General features: G+C 40.6%; 1 protein-coding gene and 1 non-coding gene across 8 annotated transcripts in view; both read right to left on the minus strand.

The window, feature by feature from the left end:
• fbxw10 (F-box and WD repeat domain containing 10) overlaps positions 1–12,156 on the minus strand; it is a 377,757-nt gene that overhangs the window by 74,068 nt on the left and 291,533 nt on the right. The gene's annotated exons all lie outside the window — the stretch shown is intronic.
• trnag-ccc (transfer RNA glycine (anticodon CCC)) lies at positions 5,198–5,268 on the minus strand. The gene has a single exon. It is a non-coding gene; the product is annotated as a tRNA-Gly (tRNA).

Here is a 12,156-nt window from a genome sequence, read left to right on the forward strand (position 1 = left end):
TGCCCATAATGCCTACTGCACCCTGTGCTCTCTGTAGGGCCCAGGAATACCAGATGGTAACGAGTTCCAGACTCTATTTATTACCAGGCATTTCTGATGAATAGTCTTATTTAATCCCTGTGTAACTATGGTATTAAGCAGCATTACTCCCTTGGCAAATTAGGGTGGATAAATGCTCAGTACCTGACATGAGGACTTCTTGTACGAGGCTGGTGCAGAAATTTCAGGGGCCCTGGCAGAGAGATTTAAAATATCCTTAGCCACCGATGAAGTGCAGAGGACTGGGGGATTGTAAATGTTCTCCTATTGCTCAAGAAATGCTATAAGAGTAAGCCGGGAAATTGTCACACAGTGAGTTTGACATCAGTGGTGGGTAAATTATTGGATGGCATTCTAAAAGGAACAAGGTATATAAGTATTTGGGTAGACATGACCTGATTTGGGATAGACAACGTGGTTTTGTGTGCGGTAGGTCGTGTCAAACCAATCTTGGTTTCTCTGAGGAGGTTACAAGCAAAGAAGGTTGATGAAGGAAAGGAAGTGGAAGTTGGAGTCGCTTGGCATTCAGGATAAAGTAGTAAACTGCATTTAGCATTGGCTTAGCAGAAGACAGGAATAGGTAGGAGATGGCTAGGTCTATTAATGATTTAAATATAATGTAGTAAATTTGTGGATGACATTGAGACTGGGGGCATAGTAGATACTAAAGGAGGCTGTGAAAGCTTGCAGAATGATCTGGTCCAGCTGGGAAAATGGATTGAAAAATGGGAGATGGAATTGAATGCAGACAAGTGTGAGGTGTTACACTTTGGCAGGACAAACCAAGGTAGGACTTATCAGTGAGTGGTAGGATATTGAGCTGTGTTGTAAAACAAATGGATCTGAGAAAACAGATGTACAATTCCTTGAAAGTGCTATCACAGGTAGATGGGGTCATAAAGAATGCTGTTGGCATATTGGCCATAAATCAGAGAATTGAGTACAGGAGTTGGGATGTTATGTTGTATAAGACATTGACAGGGCCTATTTTGGAGTATTTTGTGCAGTTCTAGTCACCTGCCTACAGGAAAGATCAATAAGATTGAAAAAGTACAGAGAAAGTTTACAAGGATGTTGCAGGAGTTGAAACTAAGTTGAGGGGAAAAGTTGAAACAGCTAGGACTTTATTCCCTGGAGCCTGGAAGAATGAGGGGAGAATTGATAGAAGTATACAAAATAATGAGGGGTAAAGATAGTGTAAATGTATGTAGGCTTTTTCCACCAAGGTTGTTTGAGAACTTGACATCATAGGGTAGGGTGAAAGATTAAATATTAAAGGGGAACCTTTGGGGAAATTTCTTCACTCAGAGAGTGATGTGAATGTGGAATGAACTGCCAGGGGAGGTAATGGATGTAGACTCAATTGCAACAATTGGAGACTCTTGGTCTGGACGCATGTTTTCTTAAAAATATATTTATTTAGAGATACAGTGCAGAATAGGACTTCCCAGCCCTTCAAGCCACACAACCAGCAACCATTGATTTAACCCTAGCCTAATCATGGGATGATTTACAACGGCCAATTAACCTGCTAACTGGTGCATCTTTGGACTGCGGGAGGAAACTGGAGCCCCCAGAGAAAACCCATATATTCCACGAGAAGGTCGTACAAACTCTTTGCAGAGGATGCTGGGATTTAACTCCAAGCCCCAAGCCCCGAACTATCATAGCATCGCACTAACCCCTATGTTACCATGGCATCCAGGTAGATGGGACTAGATGGAGAAAAAAGGTTGGCACGGACTAGATGGGATGAAGGGCCCATTTCTGTACTGTACTGTACTATGACTCTAAACCAAGGGAAATGAGAAGCCTATTTATTTCCCTTTAAATATAAATTTTACCAACATGCTCTGTGAAAACTGAATTTAAATTAAAATAAGATGTATCCAGAATCTCACTCAAAACTGTGAAAGACATTTGTTTCCAAATTTTAGAAACTAAATGTTGTCACTTGTTATTTACTTAAGTGGGCATCTGTTTGAAGGATTCAGCCAGTGGATTTTGTTTGTTGACCTAACCGTCCTGGAGAGATAGTGAGGCAGGACTCATCTAAGAAATATTAATTTCTGGTCTCAAAAGACTCTTATCACTGGTTAAATTGTGATTAAGGAGAATAATTCAGTTCCAAAATCTATATTAATGCAACTTTTAAAAACAGTTCTCATCAACCCTATACTCAATCGTTCAACTTTAATTGAATTTAACTGAGTGTGACTTAAAAGTCAGGAAGTCAGAAGTTCAAATATTACTTTTTTTCTTTGATTGTAAAGTACGAAGAAAAAAAATAAAGGCGTGAAAAAAATATCAGACGCAAATTGTACTATCCAAACCAGAAGGCAAGTGGGCAAATATCATATTGGCTCTATTTGTAATGGGATTTGGGTACAATAATTGAGATTTCAGAATCAGAATCAGGTTTATTATCACCGGCATGTGACATGAAATTTGTTAACTTAGCTGCAGCAGTTCAATGCAATACATAATATAGAAGTTAAGAAGGATATACAGAGTTAGGACTGGCAATCTCAAAGTACTGAGGGCAGAGGTGATGAGAAATTTCTTTATCCAAAGGGGGGAGTATTTTGGTGTTTCTGCCCTAGATTGCTGGTGTACTCAGGTAGAGATGGCAATGGTAGAAGCAATCATTCTGATTAACTTGCATTAAAAACTAAAAGTGGGACAATGATGTAATGTCAGCCTAGTTGAGTTTAACACATATGTGTGTATTTTTCAGTTTCAATTCGATTCTTTTATTTTCCTGCCTTCTGTCACTAACTCATATTTTTAAGTGATTTTTGTCTTGATAACTTTGGCCTCACATTTTCAGAGTTTGTTTCCTCTTCCCTTCCCCTCTCCTTTCTCCACTTCTATTGAAGCGATCAATCCAATCAAATTAAATCAAGTTTAATTATCATTCAAACCATACATAGATACAGCTGAACGAGGCGGTGCACCTCTAGGTCAAGGTGCAAGACATTCAAAGTAGCAAGCAAACATTCAAACTAGCAGGCAAAGAAGCATATTGACTCCAAAAAAACATATATATTGCCCAAGACCCTGAGCAACAATGTCCAACAATCGATGGTACAGTTTCCCTGCAGTGAGCAAATGCACACAATCCAGCTTGTCATTCCACTGCTTGAGAGGGCAGTAACGATTGGAGAGGTCAGGCCCCAGTCGAGTGCAAACACCACGTTGTAACGCTTCCCCGCCTTCTCACCTGGTCTGCAGCAGCAAGCCCAAGGCTTGAGGCCTGGTCCTCACTACAACTGAGGCTACAGAGCTGCCTTGTCATCTGTCCTGCCACCAGACAAACGTAACGGGCCTGCAGCAACTGACATTATCACTGTCCAGCAGAGTGTTGCGATAACAAGTGAAATGTCCGAGACTTATCTCCTGCACCAACTTCGATGCTTCCGAGTAGCGGTAAGCAACACTGTCTTCAGCGGGATCAGCTCCTTCGTACCCAAACCGGCTCCTCTGATATCCCAATGGGCTCCTTATCCACCATCCCAGCCTCGGCTGGCTCTGCTGCTGACACCCATCCAGTTACTGCTGTCCACCAGCAGCTCACTGATGGAGTAGCCCTGCATTACTTGAAGTTCTTGGAGTAGAGTTGGCTTTGGATCATAAAAAACAAATCTTACACAGAGAAAAAGCACCTCCGGTTGGCGTCCAAGAGGCCACTGTATTTGCAAGGGCTGCCATCTTACCAGAAGTCCAAGTAAATGTTGGAGCAGCAGCAGTGTTGCTAAAATATCTCCCTTCCACTCACTTTGCTGACCTCAAACATTGATGTATTTCTTGTCTGTTAATTGTTGGTTTTGATTTTCTGTATCCATAGTAATTTGTTCCAATCATTTGTTCATTTGATTGGGCTACATTTCTCCCTCATTAACTTGAACCTGTATAAAAATGCCCGAGATATCTTCCCTGGCACCAAGTCCTGACATCTCCAAATAAATTCCCATTCACGCGATCTTCATTGCCTTCCTGTTTTACAGCATATGAAAATCAGCCTATGGTTAATTTAAACTGCAACCTGACCAGAGCTGTCTTTTACCACTGTAATTTACTACTCTGCACATGCAAAAATATGCTTAAGGCAACCTTTTGAAAGTCAATTATCGATGAACAATGAATGCTAGACTTCCACGCATCGCACGGCCCTTTTTTAAAAAGTCAGTGTTTTATGCCATTGTCTCCCCTGTAGATCACTATTAGTAGTGAGTTCTCGTCTCGCTATCTTGGAACGCATCAAAAGCCCGAAAACTTCCTTAAACATTATTCCTTGAACATCACACTTTATTTATTTCATACCCTGCCTTCGACTCGTTACATCACACACTGCCACACTCAGCAGGGAGGTCAGGAGTGTTTATTTTAATCACTCCTCTGGGAAACATCTTTTTTGTTAATATGTTGTAGTAATGTACGGCGTTGTTCTTTACCTTGAATGTTTTTATAAGTATATTGTCGATAAAGTTACCTGCCAGAAAATCGACAGCTCCTGAAGCGGCGATGTCGATCTCAGTAATAAAACAACGTTTTTGTGTGTTTTAGTATGTATTTGTTTTATGTAAAGAAACGCGGAACAGATGTGAGAGAAGTACGGTACATTTTCGTGTGCTTTCACGGCGGTGAAGGGTCCACGGGCGCCTGGTGAGGTCGGTGCACGCGTTTCTCATCGTGCTGTGCTCACAACTGCTCAAGTGTGTGTGTTGCTACTGCTGAGGCCTCTCTGTGTCTGGTGGATAGCGAGCTGTACGGGCTGTTACAGACGGTACAGCGGAAAGCACTCTGCCTGCTAAATGCGGTTGTGCTGTAACAAACGCTGGGCTCTCTGACCGCCTATTTTCGCCGACAGGAGTCTACCTACTGACGGTGCGGCTCCCACTGGCTGAACGGTGTCAGCGCACCGACTAAACTATTGTAGTGCTGCCTGCGCGGAATCTGTGCTCTGCGGGCTCGGCCTTCAATACGTCTTCCCTTCGGAACCGAGGACACGATTTCATAACCATGAAGCTGTGAATTCTGTCTCTAAAGCAAACTTGAACTAAATTAAAGCTTTTTCGGGCATTGTTCGTTAAACTAATTTAGCGCTAAATGTAAAATGCAGAAATTAATTGAATTATTCAGCGCTAAGAAAAGATAATGCGCCGCCCGGGAATCGAACCCGGGTCGCAAGAATGGGAATCTTGCATGATACCACTACACCAGCGGCGCTGTGAAAACCACTGCGCTGCAGTTCCTTACCACTGTTGCTTATGATGACATAAAATGCAGACATATGGTAAATTATTGTTGTCCCGGAGTTATTTTATCGTGAAAACCGAAAATAAAATTGGGTTTAGAATCATACAGATGTACAACACAGGGACAGGCCCTTCGGCCCATCTAGTCCATGCCGAAAACAACCTTATGATGGGAAAAAATTGACCTAACATAGCGAAATAATTTTGAAAGCTACCACCATCATTTTGTCTGTAATTTTTTTCTCTTTTAATTGGTTTAGTGTTGACTATTCCGATTCGGCATGTCACCTGTGCACAGTTGAGAGCGCCCTAACTGGTTAAATCACGGCCTGGAATGGAAACAAGAACGCCCGGGAACGGAAACATCTACGATAAGGGATGGACACAGTCAAGTCCATCACAGGACTGAACACTTTTACATGGAGCGCTGCCACAAGGAAGCAGCATCAATCATCAAGGGTCCCCATCATCCAGACCATTTTCTCGCTGCTAACCATCAGGCAGGAAGTACAGGAGCCTTACATCCACACTAGCAGTTTCAGGAAGTTATCACCCTACAACCATCAGGCTCCTGAACCTGAGCAGATAACTTCACTGACAACAACTTTGAACTGATTCTACAACCAACTGATTATCTTTTAAAGACTCTTGTTCTCAGTATTAAATTCTTTGTTTGCACAATTTGTTTTCTTTCAAGCATTACTTGGTTGAAACGTTTTGTTCGTGTACAGTTTTTTTTTCATAAATTCTGTTGTATTTCTTTATTCCTGTATATGCCTGCAAGAACATGAGTCTCAGGGTTGTATATGGTGACATATGTGTACTTGAATAATGAATTTATGTTGACTTTTGACTGGTGGAGGATGATACCCACCCCAGGCCATCCATTGACTTAAGGGATATGGGGAGTGGACCAGAGTAAAGAAGAGACCAGATCAATGAGCAAATTTGTGGAAGGAATAGACTGTAAGAATAGGACTACTGATCAAAAACACTAAGAGGGTCTAGATGTGCCCATTGCCTATTTGTGCATTGTAATTAGTAATAATATTGTGATTCCACAGACTCTCAGACCCACCAATGTAATCTGCTGAACACATGGCAATGAGGATATTATCTATTTTAATCTAGACTTCCACTAACTGTTTTGACAATGCTTTTTAAGTTTCTGTTTCTGTTGTCTATGTTGAGATGATCAGTTTGTTGCAACAAAAGTCTTTTACAGGCCTAAACTTTCTTGTGAATTCCAGCAGGCTCATTCCTTAAACACTTTGCCAATCTCTATGCTCAGAACATTCCCTATGGGTCGAAGATTTATTTTAAACATGTTGACATGGCCATGTAATTATCGCATGAAAACAGGGCCTTCTCTACCATGTGTCTGCCTGCCAGCAAGTACTTACGCAGAGAAATCCCATTTTTCTCTTTCAAAAGTACACTTTATTCATAGAAATCTATTTTGAAAATACAATAGTATCAGAACATAGTCTTCAGTTACATTAATTGCGTCAGCATATCAGTAATTCCTTGGGTAATACTAGTTCATTCTTCGATGTCATGGAGCTAATGATGCTCATCTTCTTAAATGTCATAAGAGTACCTACCCCAACTACCTTATAAAGAAGTGTTCCAGGTAAAAAATAATATTTTCCTCAGATCTTCATATCTCTTACTCCTTAACCGTGTGTCCATGATCATGCACATCTCTGCTCAAGAGGACATTTTTCTCACTAACCACCCTATCTAATCCCCTCATATTTTTGAATATCCCAGTCAGGTCCCCCCTCTGTGCTCCAATTTAAACAAGCCCAGCCTATCAATTCTCTCCTCTTGACTGATACATTCCATCATTCTGGTCCAATATTCTGGTCAACATTCTGGTCCATTGTCTGAATATCCTCCCCAGTGCAATCACTTCCTTCCTATAGTCTTAACCAGAGCTCCACAGTGCTCCACCAGCAGCCTAACTAATGTTTTGTGTCATTGTATAATAACCTCCCTGCTCTTATATTCTATGCCCCAGCTAATGAAGGCAAGTATGCCTCAACCTTCTTAACCACCTAATCTATCTGTGCTGTTGTTATTAAGGATGTGTAGCCATGAACACCGAGGAGATTCCGTCTCTTGGTGTTTCCTAGGTCCTATGATTTGTTGGCTTTATCCTACTGCTATTAGTCCTTCCAAGATACATGACTTCATGTTTTTCATGATTAAATTCAATCTTCCATTTTTATCCTATCTGCATACTGATTAATCATTCATCCTATAATGGTGTCCACAGCTTTAATATAGACAATAAACAGCAAGCTCCCTGCAAGACACCAATGGTAGCAGGCTTTCCATTTACAAAATCAGTCTATTTGTCTCCTATCAACAAGTCAATTTTGGATTACATTTACCAAATTGCCCTGGATCCCATGAGCTTTCATTCTCTGTGTCCCTGTCAAAGGTCTTGCTGGGTCAATAGTTAGACTGGATCTCCCCTTAACAAAGCCTTAACTGTCCTTAATTAATCATTCCCTCCCAAATGCAGATTAATTCTGTCCCTCAGTGATTTTTCCAATAATTTCCCCACTGTGCGATTGAGAATCTCCGGAGGGGAAGGCCCCAAATCCTCAGCTTTGCCTATTGGCTGTTGCCGGGGCCGGGGTCGAAGCGCTCGGCAGAGGTGGTGCTTGGTGTCGGAGGGCTGGTCGGAGGCTTGAAGTTTTCGGATGGACTCGAGTCGGCTGTGGTTGGGTGCTTCCAGGGTGCTGCATCGGCAAGTTTGCGGCGCTGGAAGCTCATGGCAGGGAGAGTTTTTCTTTCTTCTACCTCTGCGTGAGATGATGGGACTTTCGAGAGACTTTGAGACTTGTTTTTACCGTGCCCATGGTCTGTTCTTCATCAAATTACGGTATTGCTTTGCACTGTTGTAACTATATGTTATAATTATGCGGTTTTTGTCAGTACTTTTTAGTCTTGATTTGTCTTGTGTTTCTGTGATATCATTCTGGAGGAACATTGTATCATTTCTTAATGCATGCATTACTAAATGACAATAAAAGAGGACTGCGTGTCCTCATAATCTAATCTAATCTAATAATCTAATCTAACCTCTGGCCTGCAATTTACTGGTTTATGCCTGTTCCCAATCTTGAATAATTCATCTATCACATGTAAGCAGAGAAGACTTGACAAATTGTACACCTCAATTTGTTTTTATACTGATTGAAAGAATAACAGATAAAATCAGCACCAACATGTGTAATTGCCCAGGGCAACTCCAGCCTGTTACAGGGGAGGAATAAATGTGAAGTCTAGTCTAATGTTTTGCACTGTCGTGATATGAGCTTCCTTGTTTGAAAATTCAATGTGTTGTCAATATCCAGAAAGCATGAGAGAGTAATGGGTTGCTGAAAATCCTTTAACAACATTGAATCCAGATCCTGCGAACTCATTCACAATACATATGTCACAGCCGTAATGACAATAGATAAAAGTGTGACTTTAAATTCTGACTTCCAGATCTCCTGACAGCTGCAGATCTAATGGTATTGGTTTTGCTGACTGTGAAGTTTTAAACTCAAATGAAAATTTTGAGCCCTATCCAATTATAGACAGTTACATATACCCTCATTAAGGGAAGGTTATACTGTAGCTATCCAATCTTCAAAGACTGATTCACTTCCCTGTTTTTCACTGTGGCAGCTTTGAGCAGTGGTTCCACACTTCCTACCAAGGAGAAGATACTTTCAGCTAACAAAGTTGTTTAAACACTGTTCATTTATTTTTAGTGATGTGTTTAAATTTAAATAAATTTCTTAGAACTCATTTAAAACTCACAGAGGATTTCTATCTTTTAAAATATTACAAACACAAAAGATTTCCAAAACGCAGGTACAATTCCTATAAGCTAAAAGACATACTAACAAGTTGCAGGCAAATTAATCATCCGTCAAAAAAATTGAAGGCAGATGAATGATTTCTAATTCACCTCATCTTTCTGGCATTCTTCTTGCTGTTCCTTGACCATTCCTAATAAGCTTGATTGCTTTTTTTACATTTATACTGTTTTTGTTTACCACGGGTGACTTCACACATATGTGAGATTTTTTCAAGATACTTCTCCACACAGGTGGTCTTAAAGCTTCTGGGGTTAGAGTTCTCAGATACCCACAATTAATGCTGTGAAGCTGACTCTCTGAGTACAAAATCCTTTCAACTAGATCATCTATTTGATGTGCTAAGTGATAGTATAAATCTGGTCTACAAGCTTCCTTGAACTAAATACCTTAGCCACTGTTGTCTGCTTTGATATAAGCCAATTAACATACTCCATTGCCTTACACTGTGCTATACGCCTGGCCTGTGTTCTATAGTCAATGCTGTTAGTTTGTAAAGGTGTCCTTTTAACTTCAGACTGATTATTGCTTGCAATTCACATTAAGAATTGAAGACTTGCTCCCATTTATGACAAGAAGCTGCACGAAAAATATTGATTGGAAATTTAACTTACTCAAAACAACCCTTTGATCTCTAGAAATGTAAGCTGTTGTGTTTAGAAAGCTGAGTTTGGCAAAAAGACCTCCTGACCCTAAACGGTGAATAACCATCCCACAGAAACCAAGTAAGGCACAAAGGAACATAAAAATGAATCAAAAAATATTCTAGAAGCACAGGAAAAAGAAATGGATTGTAAAAGGAGGTGCTCCAACCAGAGACCAAAAAGAGATATTTACTTATGAAAACAGGGATACTGATCGATACAGTAGATTTCACCAAGAAAGAACCTGCTGCTGGTGTATCATCAAAGAAAGATGTAACTGATGTTCTAGATGGGGGAAAAGATAAAGAGAAGGTACTAGAAAGGCTAATTGTGCTGAATGGTTCAGATGACTCCTGGTTTGTTCAGAAAATAAAGCAGGAAACTGCATAGGCCTTGGCCATAATATCCAAGCATCCTTCAATTCAGGAGTGATGCCGAAGAGATGGAAACTGCAAATGTTAACATCGTTTGAAAAAGAACGTAGTAGCTTTAGACCGGTTAGTTTGATCTTCGTGATAGAGACAGTTTTAGGAACAAAGTCAAGGGCAAGTTCATCTGTCGTAAATGTGGATTGGTTCGAGAAAGACAGAGCAATTTGTTAAAGGTAAATGATGTAAAATTTTCTTTTGTTGATGTAACAGAGGGTTGGTGAGGGAAGTTCAAATCATTTGGAATATACATTTATATCAAGACCGAAGGACTTGGGAAATAAGATGAGCCACAGCAACAAATTTAACAAAAAGCTGAGTAACAGGAAACAAATAGTAGTAATGAGAGGTTGCTTTTTTTTTTGATTTTGGATTAAACTGTACGATGGGTCAGTATGAAGACAACTGAATTTTCTAAATATACTGTATATTAATAATTTTAACCTGGGTATCCTGGCTTTAATTCCCATATGATGGAAAATCTTGGAAGCATTATGAATGGTCAAGATGATAATAAACTTAAAGGAGACATAATTGCTTAATAGAATAAAGGAATAGGTGGAGAAGATGGCGGCGCGCCTGTGTGTGCACAGCCCTCCGGTGAAAAATGATATTGTATCTGTTAAATAGGGGCCGTGGACAATTCTGCTTTGATGGAGAATGGACGTGAAAGCACAGAGGAACATCTGGAGAAACTTCTGAAATGTCCGTTCGCTGCTGTCATTACAGTGTGGTCAGGAATCTTTCGGAGGGTAGGCCTCAAAATCCCCGGCCTTGCCTGCTTTTGGCGACCGAGAAGGAGGTCAAATCGTTCGGACAGAGAGGGCGCTCAGTACTTGGTGTCGGAGAGCTGATCAGAGATTGAAGTTTTTGGATGACTCAGAGTCGGACTGTGGTCGGCATGGCAGGGAGAGTTTTTCTTCCTTCCATCTGCGTGAGATGTGGGACATTTGAGAAACTTTGAACTTTACTGTGCTCACGGACTTCTTCATCAAGTTATGGTATTGTTACACTGTTTGTAACTATATGTTATAATTATGTGATTTTGTCAGTTTTTTCAGTCTTGGTCTGTCCTGTGTTTTGTGATATCACACCGGAGGAAATAATGTATCATTTCTTAATGCATTCATTACTAAATGACAATAAAAGAGGACTACGTGTCTTCATAATCATAATCATATAATTTACTGTTGAAAATGAGAAGTTTTACATTTTGGTTGGGGAAAAATAGGAGGAAGCAATATAAAAAAAGGCCAAAATTCCAGAAAGTGTACAAGAACAGAGGGATCTGGGGTTATATATGAATAGTTTATTGAAAATGGCTGTGGTTAGGATCACAAATGGAATCCAAGGCTTTATAAATGGAATCATAAATAAAAAACAAGGAGTAATGATCAAACCCCATTGACCTCCACAACCTATTCTCTTGGTACTTCTGGCATCACTCTATTAGACTACTACTACTACGTCGACTCAGGCCTAGGGGGCCGGCGTCGGGCACGATGACAGACTCTCCACTTCTCCCTCTCCCTCATCAGTGTGTTCAGTTCATCTACATTAGCTACGCCTCTGCCTTCTAGGAACGTGTTGACCATAGTCTTGGGAGGGCGCCCAGGGTTCATCCTCCCGTGCTTGGGCTGCCATATGATGACTAAGCTGGCAGGTAGCTCGGGGTGGTGTAGACAGTGCCCCGCTAGTTGCAGTCTTCTCGCCTCGATTTTAGTGGCGAGCATCAGTAGGTTCTCTTTCAGAGATAATACCTTTCTCATATCCATTCCCATTCCCCTAATCTCCACCTTCTCTGCAACTTTTAACTAACTTGTTTACTTGTAATTTCCATTGTGGAGAATGGTCCTTAGCATGAAAAGTTAATTCTATTTCTCTTTCTATAGACACTATCTGA

This window comes from Mobula birostris, chromosome 24 (assembly GCF_030028105.1).
Source record: "Mobula birostris isolate sMobBir1 chromosome 24, sMobBir1.hap1, whole genome shotgun sequence".
NCBI lineage: Eukaryota > Metazoa > Chordata > Chondrichthyes > Myliobatiformes > Myliobatidae > Mobula > Mobula birostris.